Consider the following 12,478-nt stretch of genomic DNA (forward strand, 5'->3'; position numbering starts at 1 on the left):
TATTATTTTTATAGTTTAATTATTGATACACTCATCCTCAGATCTATTCTTTCATTCATTAAATAGTGAATGCCAGTTGTAGGCTAGGGACGGCCGGAGTTTGGTGTCACCCTCATGGCCTGCTTGTCCATGACAGGGTCTATGTCCAAACTCATTTCCCTAATTCTAGCACCAGCCAAGTCCATCAGAAATAGGCCACACATGGATCCCTGGTTGAAAGGAAGCTACAGAGTGTCACTTGGCCCCCATCTCCATTCAGTTCCATTTGGGACATTGTTCACTTTCCTTCTCAAGACTTTTTAGGGAGGTCTTTCCCCCCCAGTCCTCATATCTCTGTCACAGATTCTTGACTCAGTATTTAAGAACATAGGTGCTGTCATGGTATTTTTTACTCTTTGTGAGAAAACGTAGTACTTTATCATTGCTTCTCAGCATCAGAACAAAGGGAGTGAATGAGATGTTTACTCAGTGCCAGGCACTGTTCTAAGAATGTTCCATGGTTTATTCATGTTGGCCTCACCACATTCCTTTGAGGAGATGGAAAGCCACCCAGCTCTGAGCTCTCAGATGCTAAGCAAGTCAAAAACTGCTTCCAGATTTTCAGAAAATCTTTAACTTCATCAAAAGATAAATCAATTTGTAAGTAATATTGACAGCATTTATTATGACCATTTACAGATGAGAAAAATGAAGCCTAGAGAGGTTAAGTAATATGTTCAAGGCTGCAAGGCCAACAACGAGAGAAGACTTGAATCCCATCATGGGACCTGACTCAAATAGTTTTTCAAATCAGCCGCCATTCCTGTAGACTTGACCTGAGAGGTGGAGGGGTATTCTGTTCAGGCAAGAGCCTGTTGTCTATGGAAAAACAAACCTGTTCCCACCCTTGGTCTCCCTCCTTGTGGTCTGAGAAGATGTCATTGAAGGTCCCAGTGAGGATCCATTGCTCCAGCAAATGAATGAACCAAAAGAATCTCCTGAAATGAGGACTTTCCTATATTTGGTGGGAGAGGAAGGGGGTGAACTGGGAAAGGAATAAGGTTGGGGATGGAGGACAGACAGATCACACTGATGAAGTCATTGAAAAGGAGAGTGTGGGGGGCCATTAACAAAAAGTCACAGGGGAAATGCCAGCGCTAATTGGAATAATTTGGCTAATGAATGTGTGACAGAGTGAGTTGTCTTAGCAGGGGAGGAGTGTCACTGACCCTTTACTTTTTCTTGTCTGTCTTAGTGAAAGACCTTTGCTCCCCAGTTTCCTCCTGTGCTTGTCCTGGTCAAGGGGATTTTGTAAAGGGCAAACACTTTGCTTCTAAATCTTCTAAAAATGGGTTGCTTTTGTTTTAAACTCTAGTTTGTAGCTTGCAGAATTGGTAATATCTTATTGGGGCAGATGTGTGTGGAAAGTGGTAGCTGACAAAGAGTTATTTCTTATTTTTCTTCTATTTTCTTAAGTGAAGGGTTTCTTAGATGTAGAATAGCTCTCATAAACTAACATTTTGATGAAATTAGAGGCATACATATTAATGCCACTTGTTTTTCCAAATTTCACAGAGAATGGTCTTAAAGTATATGTTGTAGGTTCTGTCAAACTCGCATGTCAGACAGGGGCTGCTTGAGAGCTGAATTTATTTGAATTTATTACATGAATAGCCCCTCACTCCCCTGTCCCTGCTGCATGTATCCTGCAGTATGGCTTAGAATCTGCTAAGTCGTGGCTGGTGTGACTCTGTCAGGAATCCTGCCTATGCCTTTGGCTCATGATTGCTGATTGAAGAATGTGGCATATGTCCTCTATATATAGAAATGCACATATCCACACATGGCTATGTAGCTGCAGATAGACACACCGACACTCCCACACATGGGTCTGTGCAAGATTTTTTCTCGACTCTTTCCTTCAACCCAATGATTTCCTAACGATCTGTTACCCATCTAAGACAGATTGCTTTTCATGGTTCAGCGGGCCCAGCACAGACATTCATTTTAATCAATAGAGCAGTCACAAGAAAGAATAGATGTACTTGTTTTTTTCTTTTTACATTTAATTGAAAATTTTCAAGTAATTACCAACTTGTGTAGATCTTCATGATTAGGGAGCTGTAGTAGGTAAGTAGAACAAGTAAGTGCAAAATCATCAGCCAGCAGAATGTGGGTCTGCAGAGAGGCTGGACTCAAGTGAAGTGACGCTGACTGTTCCTATGCAACAGCCTGGCTCCCCTCTCTCCCACAACTACCAGCCACACACACCTAAGTCTCAGAAATGTCTCTATTAACCTGTCTCCTTCATCATTGCTGCTAACACCTTAGTTGAAGTCTTATCTTCTCTCTCTGTGCTCCTGCACAACTGGGCAATCCTTCCTTTAAACTGCTCATTGAATTTACTTTCTAAGGAAAAATCTAACCTTGACTCTTCATTGCCCATTGGCCTTGAGTGTGTTTCTTAAGCACTCTAGGCTCCAATATTCTTACTGACAAAATATGCCTACTAAGTCCAGAGGCTTTAGCAGAGAAGTCACAGTTCCTTACCTTCTGCCTGTAACTTTCTTTCCATGTGCTACTGGATTAACTTGTCTCTGAACCCACTATACCTTTTCACACAAATCTATCTCTTGCTGGCAAAATTGTACCCTTCCTTCAGGACTTGGGCAAAATGTCCCCTCAACCATAAAGTCATCATTTTTTTAGGGATTGAGCATCTCTCCATTTTGAGCTCCCCCGAAGGTTTGTTAGTTATTGCCTGATAACCACGCTGGCTATCGGGAACATTGATTGATGATCGCATAAACAGGCTTTGGACTCTATGAAAGGAGAGGCAGGCCTCATCTTTTTGTCCACTGTCACCTAGCAGAATGCCCAGCACAGAGTTGAGTCAACAGTATGAAGGAGCAAGGATATAATCTGGAAAGGCTCTTGTTCATATAGCTATGTCTAGAAACTGGTCTTTATGTCAAATTTTCTGCCAGGAAACTTAGAGAAAAGTTTTCTATTCAAAGTTTCTCTGTGGGTTGATGTTGGGTCAGAATCTAAGGCCCTCCCAGGGCTCCTAGATCATTGCAGACAAGTTATTAAAGGAGAACACCATTTTTGGGGGGTGATCTAGTTTGGTTTTGAAACATTTCTGTATTTTTCTTGATGTACTTCAAATGTGTAGATTATTTTCATCCACAGTTATTTTCAAACACAGACTATCCATGTATTTTCTTAATAGGAATATAATTTATTGAGGTACAGATTATCACTCTCCTTTTATGGTGGAGATACTGAGGCTTTGGAGGAATATCACTAGGAAAACTGGTAATAATTCCCACTACCCAGACCAATTATATCAGGATACTGAGGGTAGGACCAGACCTTGGTTTTTCCAAAGCTCCCCACGTAACTCCAATGTGCAACCAAGTTGAGAACCCTGCACTAGCTATAGAAAATTTAGATTCTACACTCATGGTGACTTGAAGGTGGTAGAAACAAGGCTAGAACCTGAGTCTCTGACCTGTGCTGGAACTCTTTGTTGTCTCTTCAATATAACTCCACATTTAGTACAGGCATCAATTTCCATGCCAGAGAGGCACCTTCTGTTCTCTCTTCCTGTGTAGACTAGATATGCTAATATTCTTCCTTTGCATAGGTTCCATATGAATCCAACTGAGTCTCTCACATGCCAATTAGAGGGACTCCTATAGAACCTTTTAAAAAGAATATTAGAAACTATAAAATTAGAGCAACTTAAGTCACAGAAGGCAGTAGAGATTATAATATTAAGAAATAATAATTTCTGCTATGAAAATAGATCTCTTAGAGTAGGTGGGACTTGGACATCTTGGTGAGATACTTGGAGGTCTGAGGTCCATGTATTCATCATTCTCCTCCACAGCAGCATTTGGAGCTGGGACCTTTGAGCATTGAGTATGTAGACCTAATCTCTAAGCCTCAACTTTGGGCAGGTGGCATAGGCTGAAACAATCCATGTCTTCTTAGTGAGTTGTTCTAGTCAGCTTTTTGCCTCAGAGCATATGGTAATTTGCCTACCTCCTATCCCACAAAAAAAGAGAGATCAAATGCAGACTGAGTATTCTGTAGGCAAAATCATACTTAGAGTGTCTCAGGTTATCAGAGTAAGTGGTAGTTGTCTGATTATAAAGTGGAAAGATATTATTCAGACATGGATATATCTGTAATCAGCAATGATGAAAAAGGAGGTGTACAGGAAGTGAATGGTAATTAAAGGGGATTAGGGACTTTTTTCTTGGGTGTATTGAGTCTGCCACATGTCTAGAGAATGACCCATTGCCTTTCCAGGGTCCCATCAGCACTGCACTTCTCAAATAGCTTGGGAATATGGATGCAAATACTCTAATTTTGGAAGGAATCAAACAGCAGCATTCATGAAAGGATCTAATAAAATAAATTTGGTTTCAGAAGATTATTAGGCCAAAGTCTGCCTACCAATGTGCAGGGGCCTCACCTGAGAAATCTGAGGCTGAAAGGATTTTGAGATGAATAATTTTACTTCAAAGGGAAAGAAGGCAAATAGCTTTATCTGGTCTTGGGACCATGAGCTCTGGAGCATGGAGACCTGGACCTAGTCTCATCTGCCAGCTAATTGATGTGCAAAATCATCTTTTTGTTGTCAGGCTTATGTAACTCTTAGCTGCTGAACAGACATATATTAATAATCAAGTAAGCAAATGTTATCTGGCTTTTTTGAATGCGGATACTTAAAATTTACCATGGAAACATGATTGATAGCTTGTAAAAGAACTCGGCATTCCTGCCCTCAGACTGATGACTGTGGTCAGAGAGTTTTGGGGGTCCCTGAGAGAGCACATGGTGACTGTCTAGACAACTGATGTGTGCTTGCACAGAATACTGCCATAAATGCTCAAGCAAATGCAAGGTCTCCTGGTTTTGTGACGGTGTATGAACTTGACCTCATGAACTGAGAATTTGTACAGACCTTCCCTCTAATTATGATCACTTCCTTTCATTGGGAGCAAAGCAGTGATAACCTTGTTTCATATGCAAATTGAAGGAAATGTTCCACCTGTCCCTGTGGTTTCCCTTGACTTGGAAAATCAGTCACAGACCTGCGACTGTCTGGAGGGGAACATTCACAAGCCTTCCTTGTCCCTTTAAATGGATGTTTAATAAGTTTAGAAATGGCAATGCTTCCAACATTGAAGAATAAATTAGAGCCTATTTCCTTGGATAAATATGAAACTTTAAAATAGTCCAAGAAGACCCCTGCAATCCCTACTAAATGAGATTTGATTTTTCTTTAAGCTGTTTTTAATAGCTGGAATTACAGAACATCGCTGTTTACCACCTAATAGGTTTGTGAGCAGGCAGCTCGCTTTGTGCTCATGGTGATGCCATTTGCACCTGTATTCAGGAAGCAAACCTGCAGGTCTCCTAGTAAACTGAAGCTGAGCACACTGCTTGCGCACGGCGTTGTTCCTGCCTGCTGCTTGTGTCTCCCTTTCTAGTCCCTGTTACTTCTCTGCACCTGTCTCTTCCTCTTTCCCTTGTTTCTCAGTATGTTTAAATTGTCTTATTATTATTTTCTTTGACCAAATTTTGTCTTTAGTTGGTTGTGTTTTGGAATCAGGAGATGGAAGAAACAAGAGCCCTTGTGTTTCATTAGGAGAAATATAAGACCCAGCTGACTAAATTTTGCTTGGCCCAGGAAGCCAGGTCTTTGGTGTACCTTTTATTCTGTGAGGAAGTGGCAGCTGGGGGCTTGGGTGGAATATGAAGAGGCAACCTGCTTTTAAAACTGAATTTTCCACCCAATATATTAATGATTAGTTTCAATGATTAATATAAATATTAATTAGTATTAGTACCATTTTGAACACTAACAACATGCAAGACCAGAATTTTGTGTACATCTGTCATTTGTATTCTCAACTGCTTTGAGGTATGGATGCAATTATTCCCATTTTCCAGATGGTGAGCCTGGATAACTTTGATGCCCGGAGTCTTGGGTAGAACTGGTGAAATGGCTGAACAGGATTTGAACAGAGCTCCACCTGACTCCATACATAGGCGATGTCTGTGAGGCTGCTGGCAGGGGCTGGCTGTGCTGGGCATCCTCCTGAGCACTCTGCATCTGTTAAACCATTCAGCCTTCACACCCTCCCTGTGCAGGAGAGACCAGCATTATATTGCACTTTACAGCTGAAGAAACTTAGGCACAAGGAGTTCTTTGTCTTGCCTAAGTCACATAGTCTAGTCAAGAGGTGGGGGTGCTGGGGCTATGGGACCGGTTTGTCTGCTCCTAGAGTCTATGCCCTTAAATGGCTATGCCTTACCTCCTCCACTTCTCTTAGTTCCAGAGAGAGTACCTACAGCTGTGTGAATTCACTCAACAAACATGTATTAAGCACCACAAGATTTGGTCTTTTTCACACTCATCTCTGTACACAGAAACAACTAGAAACACGACCTTGGGGCTGGATGGTTGCCCACATCCCTTTTCTGAACATCTTTAAGCTTTGATTTCAACATTCCTGTCTTTCAATGAAAGCTGCCAAGAGTGAGGTGTCCTTTTAAGTCGCTGGCCACCACCACACCCAGATGGGTTGTTCTAGGTCTCACACCATTCTGTTCATGGTCCTGTTTCCTGTGCTAGAGAGCAGGGGCCACAGGGAATAGAGTGGCGGAGTGAGGGAAAGAGCCCCCCAAACCAGCAAATCCTTCCTTCCTTCCTTCATCTATCTATTCTTCCCTTCCTCCCTTCATCCATGCAACAAAATGAACTGACTATTCTGCACCTATATTAGAGGCGGGTACTTGATACAAAAGATCAACCAAATTCTCTCTCTTTTTTTTTTTAGGAAGAAGAAGAAAGAAAAAGAAGGAGGAGGAGGAGAAGGAGGAGGAGGGTTGTCAGAAAAACCTTTATAAAATACATGATCTGGCATCTTCTAGAAAGGGGAGATGGCAAAGAGATTCATTAATATTTATAAATTCCCTGTGACACAGAGCGGTGGTTGGTCTTTTGATTCTCTATTGATTTAGCTTTTTCTGACCTCACTCATCACATCCATCAAGCCATTTTCCCTGTTTCCCTTACTCACCTTGTCAAATTCTTCTTCCTATTCGCAGTGTGTCATGGGAACGTGAGAAATAAGACACTGAAAACAGTGTGAAAGCAGATTAAGAAATCATTTTAAAGTATTAAAGTAGATATTAGTTTTTATGCAAAACTTTATCATTTATAACTTATTAAGCATGTTATTTGTCACCTGGTTAAGTAAGAACAACCAATATTTCATTGGAAGATCTGATTTCTCAGTGTCTTTAATCAACGTAAAATGGAAGTCACAGAACCTCCCCTGCAGAGAGTGGAAGGAGGCCAGCCTAGAGGTCAGTGGCAGCTGACCTTGGATTTCTTAGTTTTTTGGTAGATTTTGTAGACAGTCTGAAGCCCTCTGCATATCTAGGATGGGCAGTCATGAAAAGTGCACACGCCTTCCATCTCTCATGTGTCTCCCCAGCGGGCAAAAAAGGGCATGGGTAAATCACATTCGCAGCATCTCAGACTCTCCTGTGCTGGCCTTCACTCACCAAGTACTTACCAAGTGCCTACCAGGTGCAGGTACAGTGTAAGTGATTGGGATACATCAGTAAACAAATCCAACTGATCCCTGCCCTTGTGGAAATTATCCACTAGCAGGAGGAGATAAATAATAAAAAATAAACACAATAAATACATACATGTGATAGTAGGTTACCAGGTACTAAGTGCAATAGAGTAAAAAGGCAGGGGGGAGTGGAGAGAAAGGCAGACTGTATGGAGTGAGCTAATAGTCCTTGTTGGCAGACAGCAATGTTATAGAGTGAGTTTCTGGTATTTTCCTGACTGGAGAGGCATTTGGATCCCAAAGGACTACAGCCAAGTGCACAGTCCCCATCCACCAACTCTATGAGGTTGCTCTAGGGCAGGAAAAGTCCTCAAGGAGTCTTGTGAACTGTGTTGCTCAGTTCTAAGAGGAGGCTACTTTCTTCCCACCACCCAATCTATGCCCCCACCATGAAGGACTCTGCTAAACCCTGGGACCCTCCTCTCCCTTCTCCTTCTAGGAGGAAGGGGCAGGCCTAAACTGGAGAGGCAGAGTATACCATACATAGATATGGAAATGCAGAAGTGCCCCTTCCCTTTTCAAAGGAGGTTGAGGAAAGCCAGGGTTCAGGAACACAATGTCTGCCAGCTGTTGGGCAGTCTGGGGAGCCTCAGCGTGAAACTGCTCAGCGGTATGGTCAGCAAATGTCTTCATCTGGACAACTGCAGTGGATCAGCTCTTTCCTCTTCTCATTTGTGCTGGCTTTGGGGGATATCTGGATGGAAATATAAAACCAGGGGCTTCATTGCTGGACATTGTGGGAGAGCTTCTTAAGAGAATGAATATGTGAATATCCTCTGAGTCTACTTGGTGCAGGACTCTAGTCTGAAGCATCGCAGTGGTTTCATCTTAGAGGTGGGTTATGGTTCTAATGACTGGTCACAGGGCATCCCAGTGATGGGGGAGCTGGGGAGCAGTGGGCAGCACCTTGTTACAGGGCATTCCAGTGGTGAGGAGGTTGGGAAGCAGTGGGCAGTCTGATCACAGAGCATCCTGGTGGGCAGCACAAAAACCCCATCTTCAGAATCCACAGTGTCACATAAGGCAGAGCTCTGGAGACATGCGGTTGTTAAGAATCAGTGAGTGAAATAAGGAAGGGTTTATAGTTAGCATATGGAAAGTCACAAAATCATATATTTCATTATACTTAGCACAGTCTTTGAGAAATTTCTGGCTCCCCTGGTGGAAGTATGTCGGGTCTATAGCTGGCACTGACCAAATGCACTATAGTGGGGAAAAAAGTTGAGAATTGTTGACTTAGGAGGAGGGATGGAGTGGAAAGGGCTTACTTTCTCAGAGGCAGCTCAGTGTTTTTCAAATATGTCTTTTTATAAGAATCCTTTGAAGAGCTCAATGCAAATACTGATTCTTGGGCTTCACACCCCTGAAAAAACCTGTCAAAATCTCTTAGGACAGATGTGGGCATTCTGTCTTTAACCAGCACTCCTGTGGTTCCTCCAGGATGGAGCAGGTGGTTCTCAGCAATGATGCACGTCGGAATGAACCCAGGAGCCTTTAGGGATTGCTGACACTCAGGCCTCACCCTGAGAGTCAGCTGTAATTCACCTGGGTTGGGGCTGGAAGACAGCTGCTTGTGTTTTGAAACTTGGCAGGCAATTCTCACGTGTACTCAGGGGTGAGACTTTTGTGCAGGAGAGATGGGGTGGGATCCCTTCCTCACTCACTGTGTATACTTGGGTGAGGAACTTCTATGTGCCACCCCTCAGGACATCATGGGATGAAGTGGTGTTGTCCTTGCTCTGTCCCTCACAGGTCCTCTGGAAGAAGTGGTACGGGTGCCCTCCTCCATCTCCATGTGGAGTGGGCTCTCAGCCCTGAAGCTCCCCCTGGGTCTGCGTCTGGACCTCTCCACTGAGCCCCTCCTCCACACCCATACTTTTCTTTATGAGAAAGACAGAAGGCATGCGTTGTTTAGGTGACATGGTGACTGAGCCGGGTTCTGTCTGCAGCGGCCAGTCCTGGGTGTCTCTGGTAATGAGGAGGGAAGGCTCTGGGCAGGAAACGTGCTTTAGTGCTGCCCTGTCCACCCCCACATTATCCTGACTTATTACATTGTAATAAATTGAACCATTCCACTTCATTATTTCATATTTGAGGAGATTTATAGATTGTCCTGGTGGCTGAAGAGGCAGTGATTAAAGAAGCAGTGTGCTAATGAATACAGCTCTGCACAAAGCCAGTTTAATTAATGCACAGCCCAGGGGCTGTAAACCACTTGCTGATAACAAACCTGCCCATTGAAGACTTGAACTGACAACTTCCCACAGAATAAGGAATGATGGGTGACATGTGGAACTTACTCAAGTGGCAATTAAGGCTACTAAATGGAGCCTCCCTCCGCACTACCGGCTCACTGTAGCAGAGCCCAACACATGTTTAGTTTTTTTCTGCAAAAGAGATTCTATGCCCCCTGGTCCCCTGCCACCTACCCTCCTCCACCCTCTTCCATCCCAGTGGCTCTGGACTTTGTGGTCATACCTGAACTTTCTGAAAGTTTTGTACCTGTTATCCTTCACAAATCTCCTGTGATACAAGACAGTTCTTTTCCCCCTAAACTTTTTCCAGAGCTCTGGAAATTTAATTAAGTATGGTATTCTTTTGAAAGGCTGAATATCTTTTTTTTTTTTTTTTGCTCTTCCTTTTTCAGTTTTTTGGTGGAGAAATACCTGTTGGCAGCTTGGCTTTGCAGAGTTCCACCTCACCAGCTGCTCAACTGCTAAGCAACTTGACTTTCCTGTTGGAGCCACATGGGAGCGGGCTGGAGCCAGACAGCATCTCTGGAGCAAGTCCTAAATATTCTCTGTCCTTGTCACACTGCTCTGTACCTCAGAGTCTCTCAATAAATGCTGTTTCCTGACAAATTAAGTCCAGAGGGTGACGAGTAACACAATAACCTTTCTCTGTTCTTTTAATGGTTTCCTGCCAGGATTTGATGTTTGGAGACGTGAAACATTGTGATAAGGTGGTTTTTCAGTGAGCTGATAGCAGTGATGCTTTCTGCTATGAGACAGAGCATTATTAGCGGTATGATTAACGCTAATAATAGTGATTCTAATAACAAAAGGAATGCAGCCATAATAGATAAAAATCCCAGCCAGCAGAATGATTTGAGGAAAGAAATGATAATGAAGTGGGGTCTCTTGAATTAACTGTTCCGTTTAGCAGACACATCAGCAGAACCAAGGCCCAGAAGAATGAAATCAGGAGAGACTGGTGACAGCACTGAACCAGATGTAGCAACTGGGGAATGGCCAAGTCAACTCAGTTGTAATCTGGGTGGCCCCACTGTCACCCATCTCAGGGAAGTTGTGTGGCCTGGAAGAGACTTCTTGATGCCTGCCATGTAACCCAGTTTTATTTCAGCAACAAGATAGTATTGCTCCTGGCCTCCTCCCTGCAAGGACTCCCAGGGGCAAGGCTCTTCCAAGAGAGCAGAGCTCCTAGTCAAGAGGGGCAAAGCCACTTTCAGCCAGATAGGTCGGACCTGTAGACGCAAGGAGCTGGTTTTATTTCTCTCCCCTTTCCCTTGCATTAATGTACTCGGTGCACAGTGGCCCTAAACTGCTGCCTGCCTCTCTGGTGCACAGCTAGGGTCTTGGTTGCTTCAAGTTACCCCAAGATCTGTGATGTCACTTTGTAACTACCTTATTTTGTTGCCTAAATTTTCTCCTCTGCCTGCAATAGATCATCTTAGCTGTGTTGTATCCCCCTTGCTAAAGTCATGTCCAATCTCCTCTCAGAAACATATTGTTTCCTTCCCTGTATAAGACAGCTGCAATATTTACATAAAATTAAAGTTTTAAGAATTCCCAAGAAATAGCTGGGGTGGGTCAGTGAATCAGTATTTTAATGTAATATATTAAAAACATATTAATCCCAGAAACAATAATTAGCAGTAAGCATTGCATTCTTCAGCAATTGTACCTTTTCTCTTAAGTGTTCAGGGACTATTCCAATATTATTTAATTGACTTGCTTTTTATTAGCTCCATTTGACCCTTGGAGAAACTGAGGTACCTAGAAGGCATGTGAACAAACGAGGCATACTGGTACAGTACTGGCAAAACAGTGTGCAGCTCTAAGTCAGAACTCACGAGGGAGCTTTGCTGGCTTGGGGAATTCTGCATTATTTATCTCTGATTTTTGGTAGGCAATTCTGAATACTTTGCTGGGCATTTTATGACCATAATGAGGAAGTGCCTGAGACTGAGAGGTTGAGAAGGGGGATGATTAGCAAAATCTTGTGATTTTTTAGCATACTTATTCTAGATCCCACCTTCGTCAGCTTCACTGGATAGTAGGTCAACTATCAGGTGCATTTTGAGTTAAGTTGAGAAGGTGTGTACATTGAGAAATAGAACAGAATTCACTTCCAAATGACACTATAAGCTTTGTTTTTAATGGAGGAGAACACTATGCACACATGTCTATAAACATGGAAGACTAAGCAATGTAGAAGACAGGAATTTTAGCCAGCAGAGCATATAGTATAGGCAGTCAACTTCATGTTAAAGCCAAGGGGCAAGGATTTCTTAACCCAAGTACTACCTCCAACAACCTTACACTGGTTCAAATGTAAAGCAGGGCCTAGCTGGAAAGAAGACACTAAAGAAATTGAAATCCTGTATGAGGGCTGACCAGAGATGACTAGTTTTCTTATTTGTCCAGACAGCATTGGCTTCTAAGAGCAGCTGGAGATAGAGGAAAGAAGGTGGAATTATTTTTGCATCTTACCACAGGTGCTTCATCAACAGCAACCTGGGAAGAATGTGTTGATAACTCAATTATCAAACTCTTGATAATTGAAATTTTCTAAGAGGATATAGAAAT

The sequence above is a fragment of the Phyllostomus hastatus genome, unplaced genomic scaffold (assembly GCF_019186645.2).
Source record: "Phyllostomus hastatus isolate PE091 unplaced genomic scaffold, TTU_PhHast_1.1 phas_scaffold_193, whole genome shotgun sequence".
Lineage (NCBI taxonomy): Eukaryota > Metazoa > Chordata > Mammalia > Chiroptera > Phyllostomidae > Phyllostomus > Phyllostomus hastatus.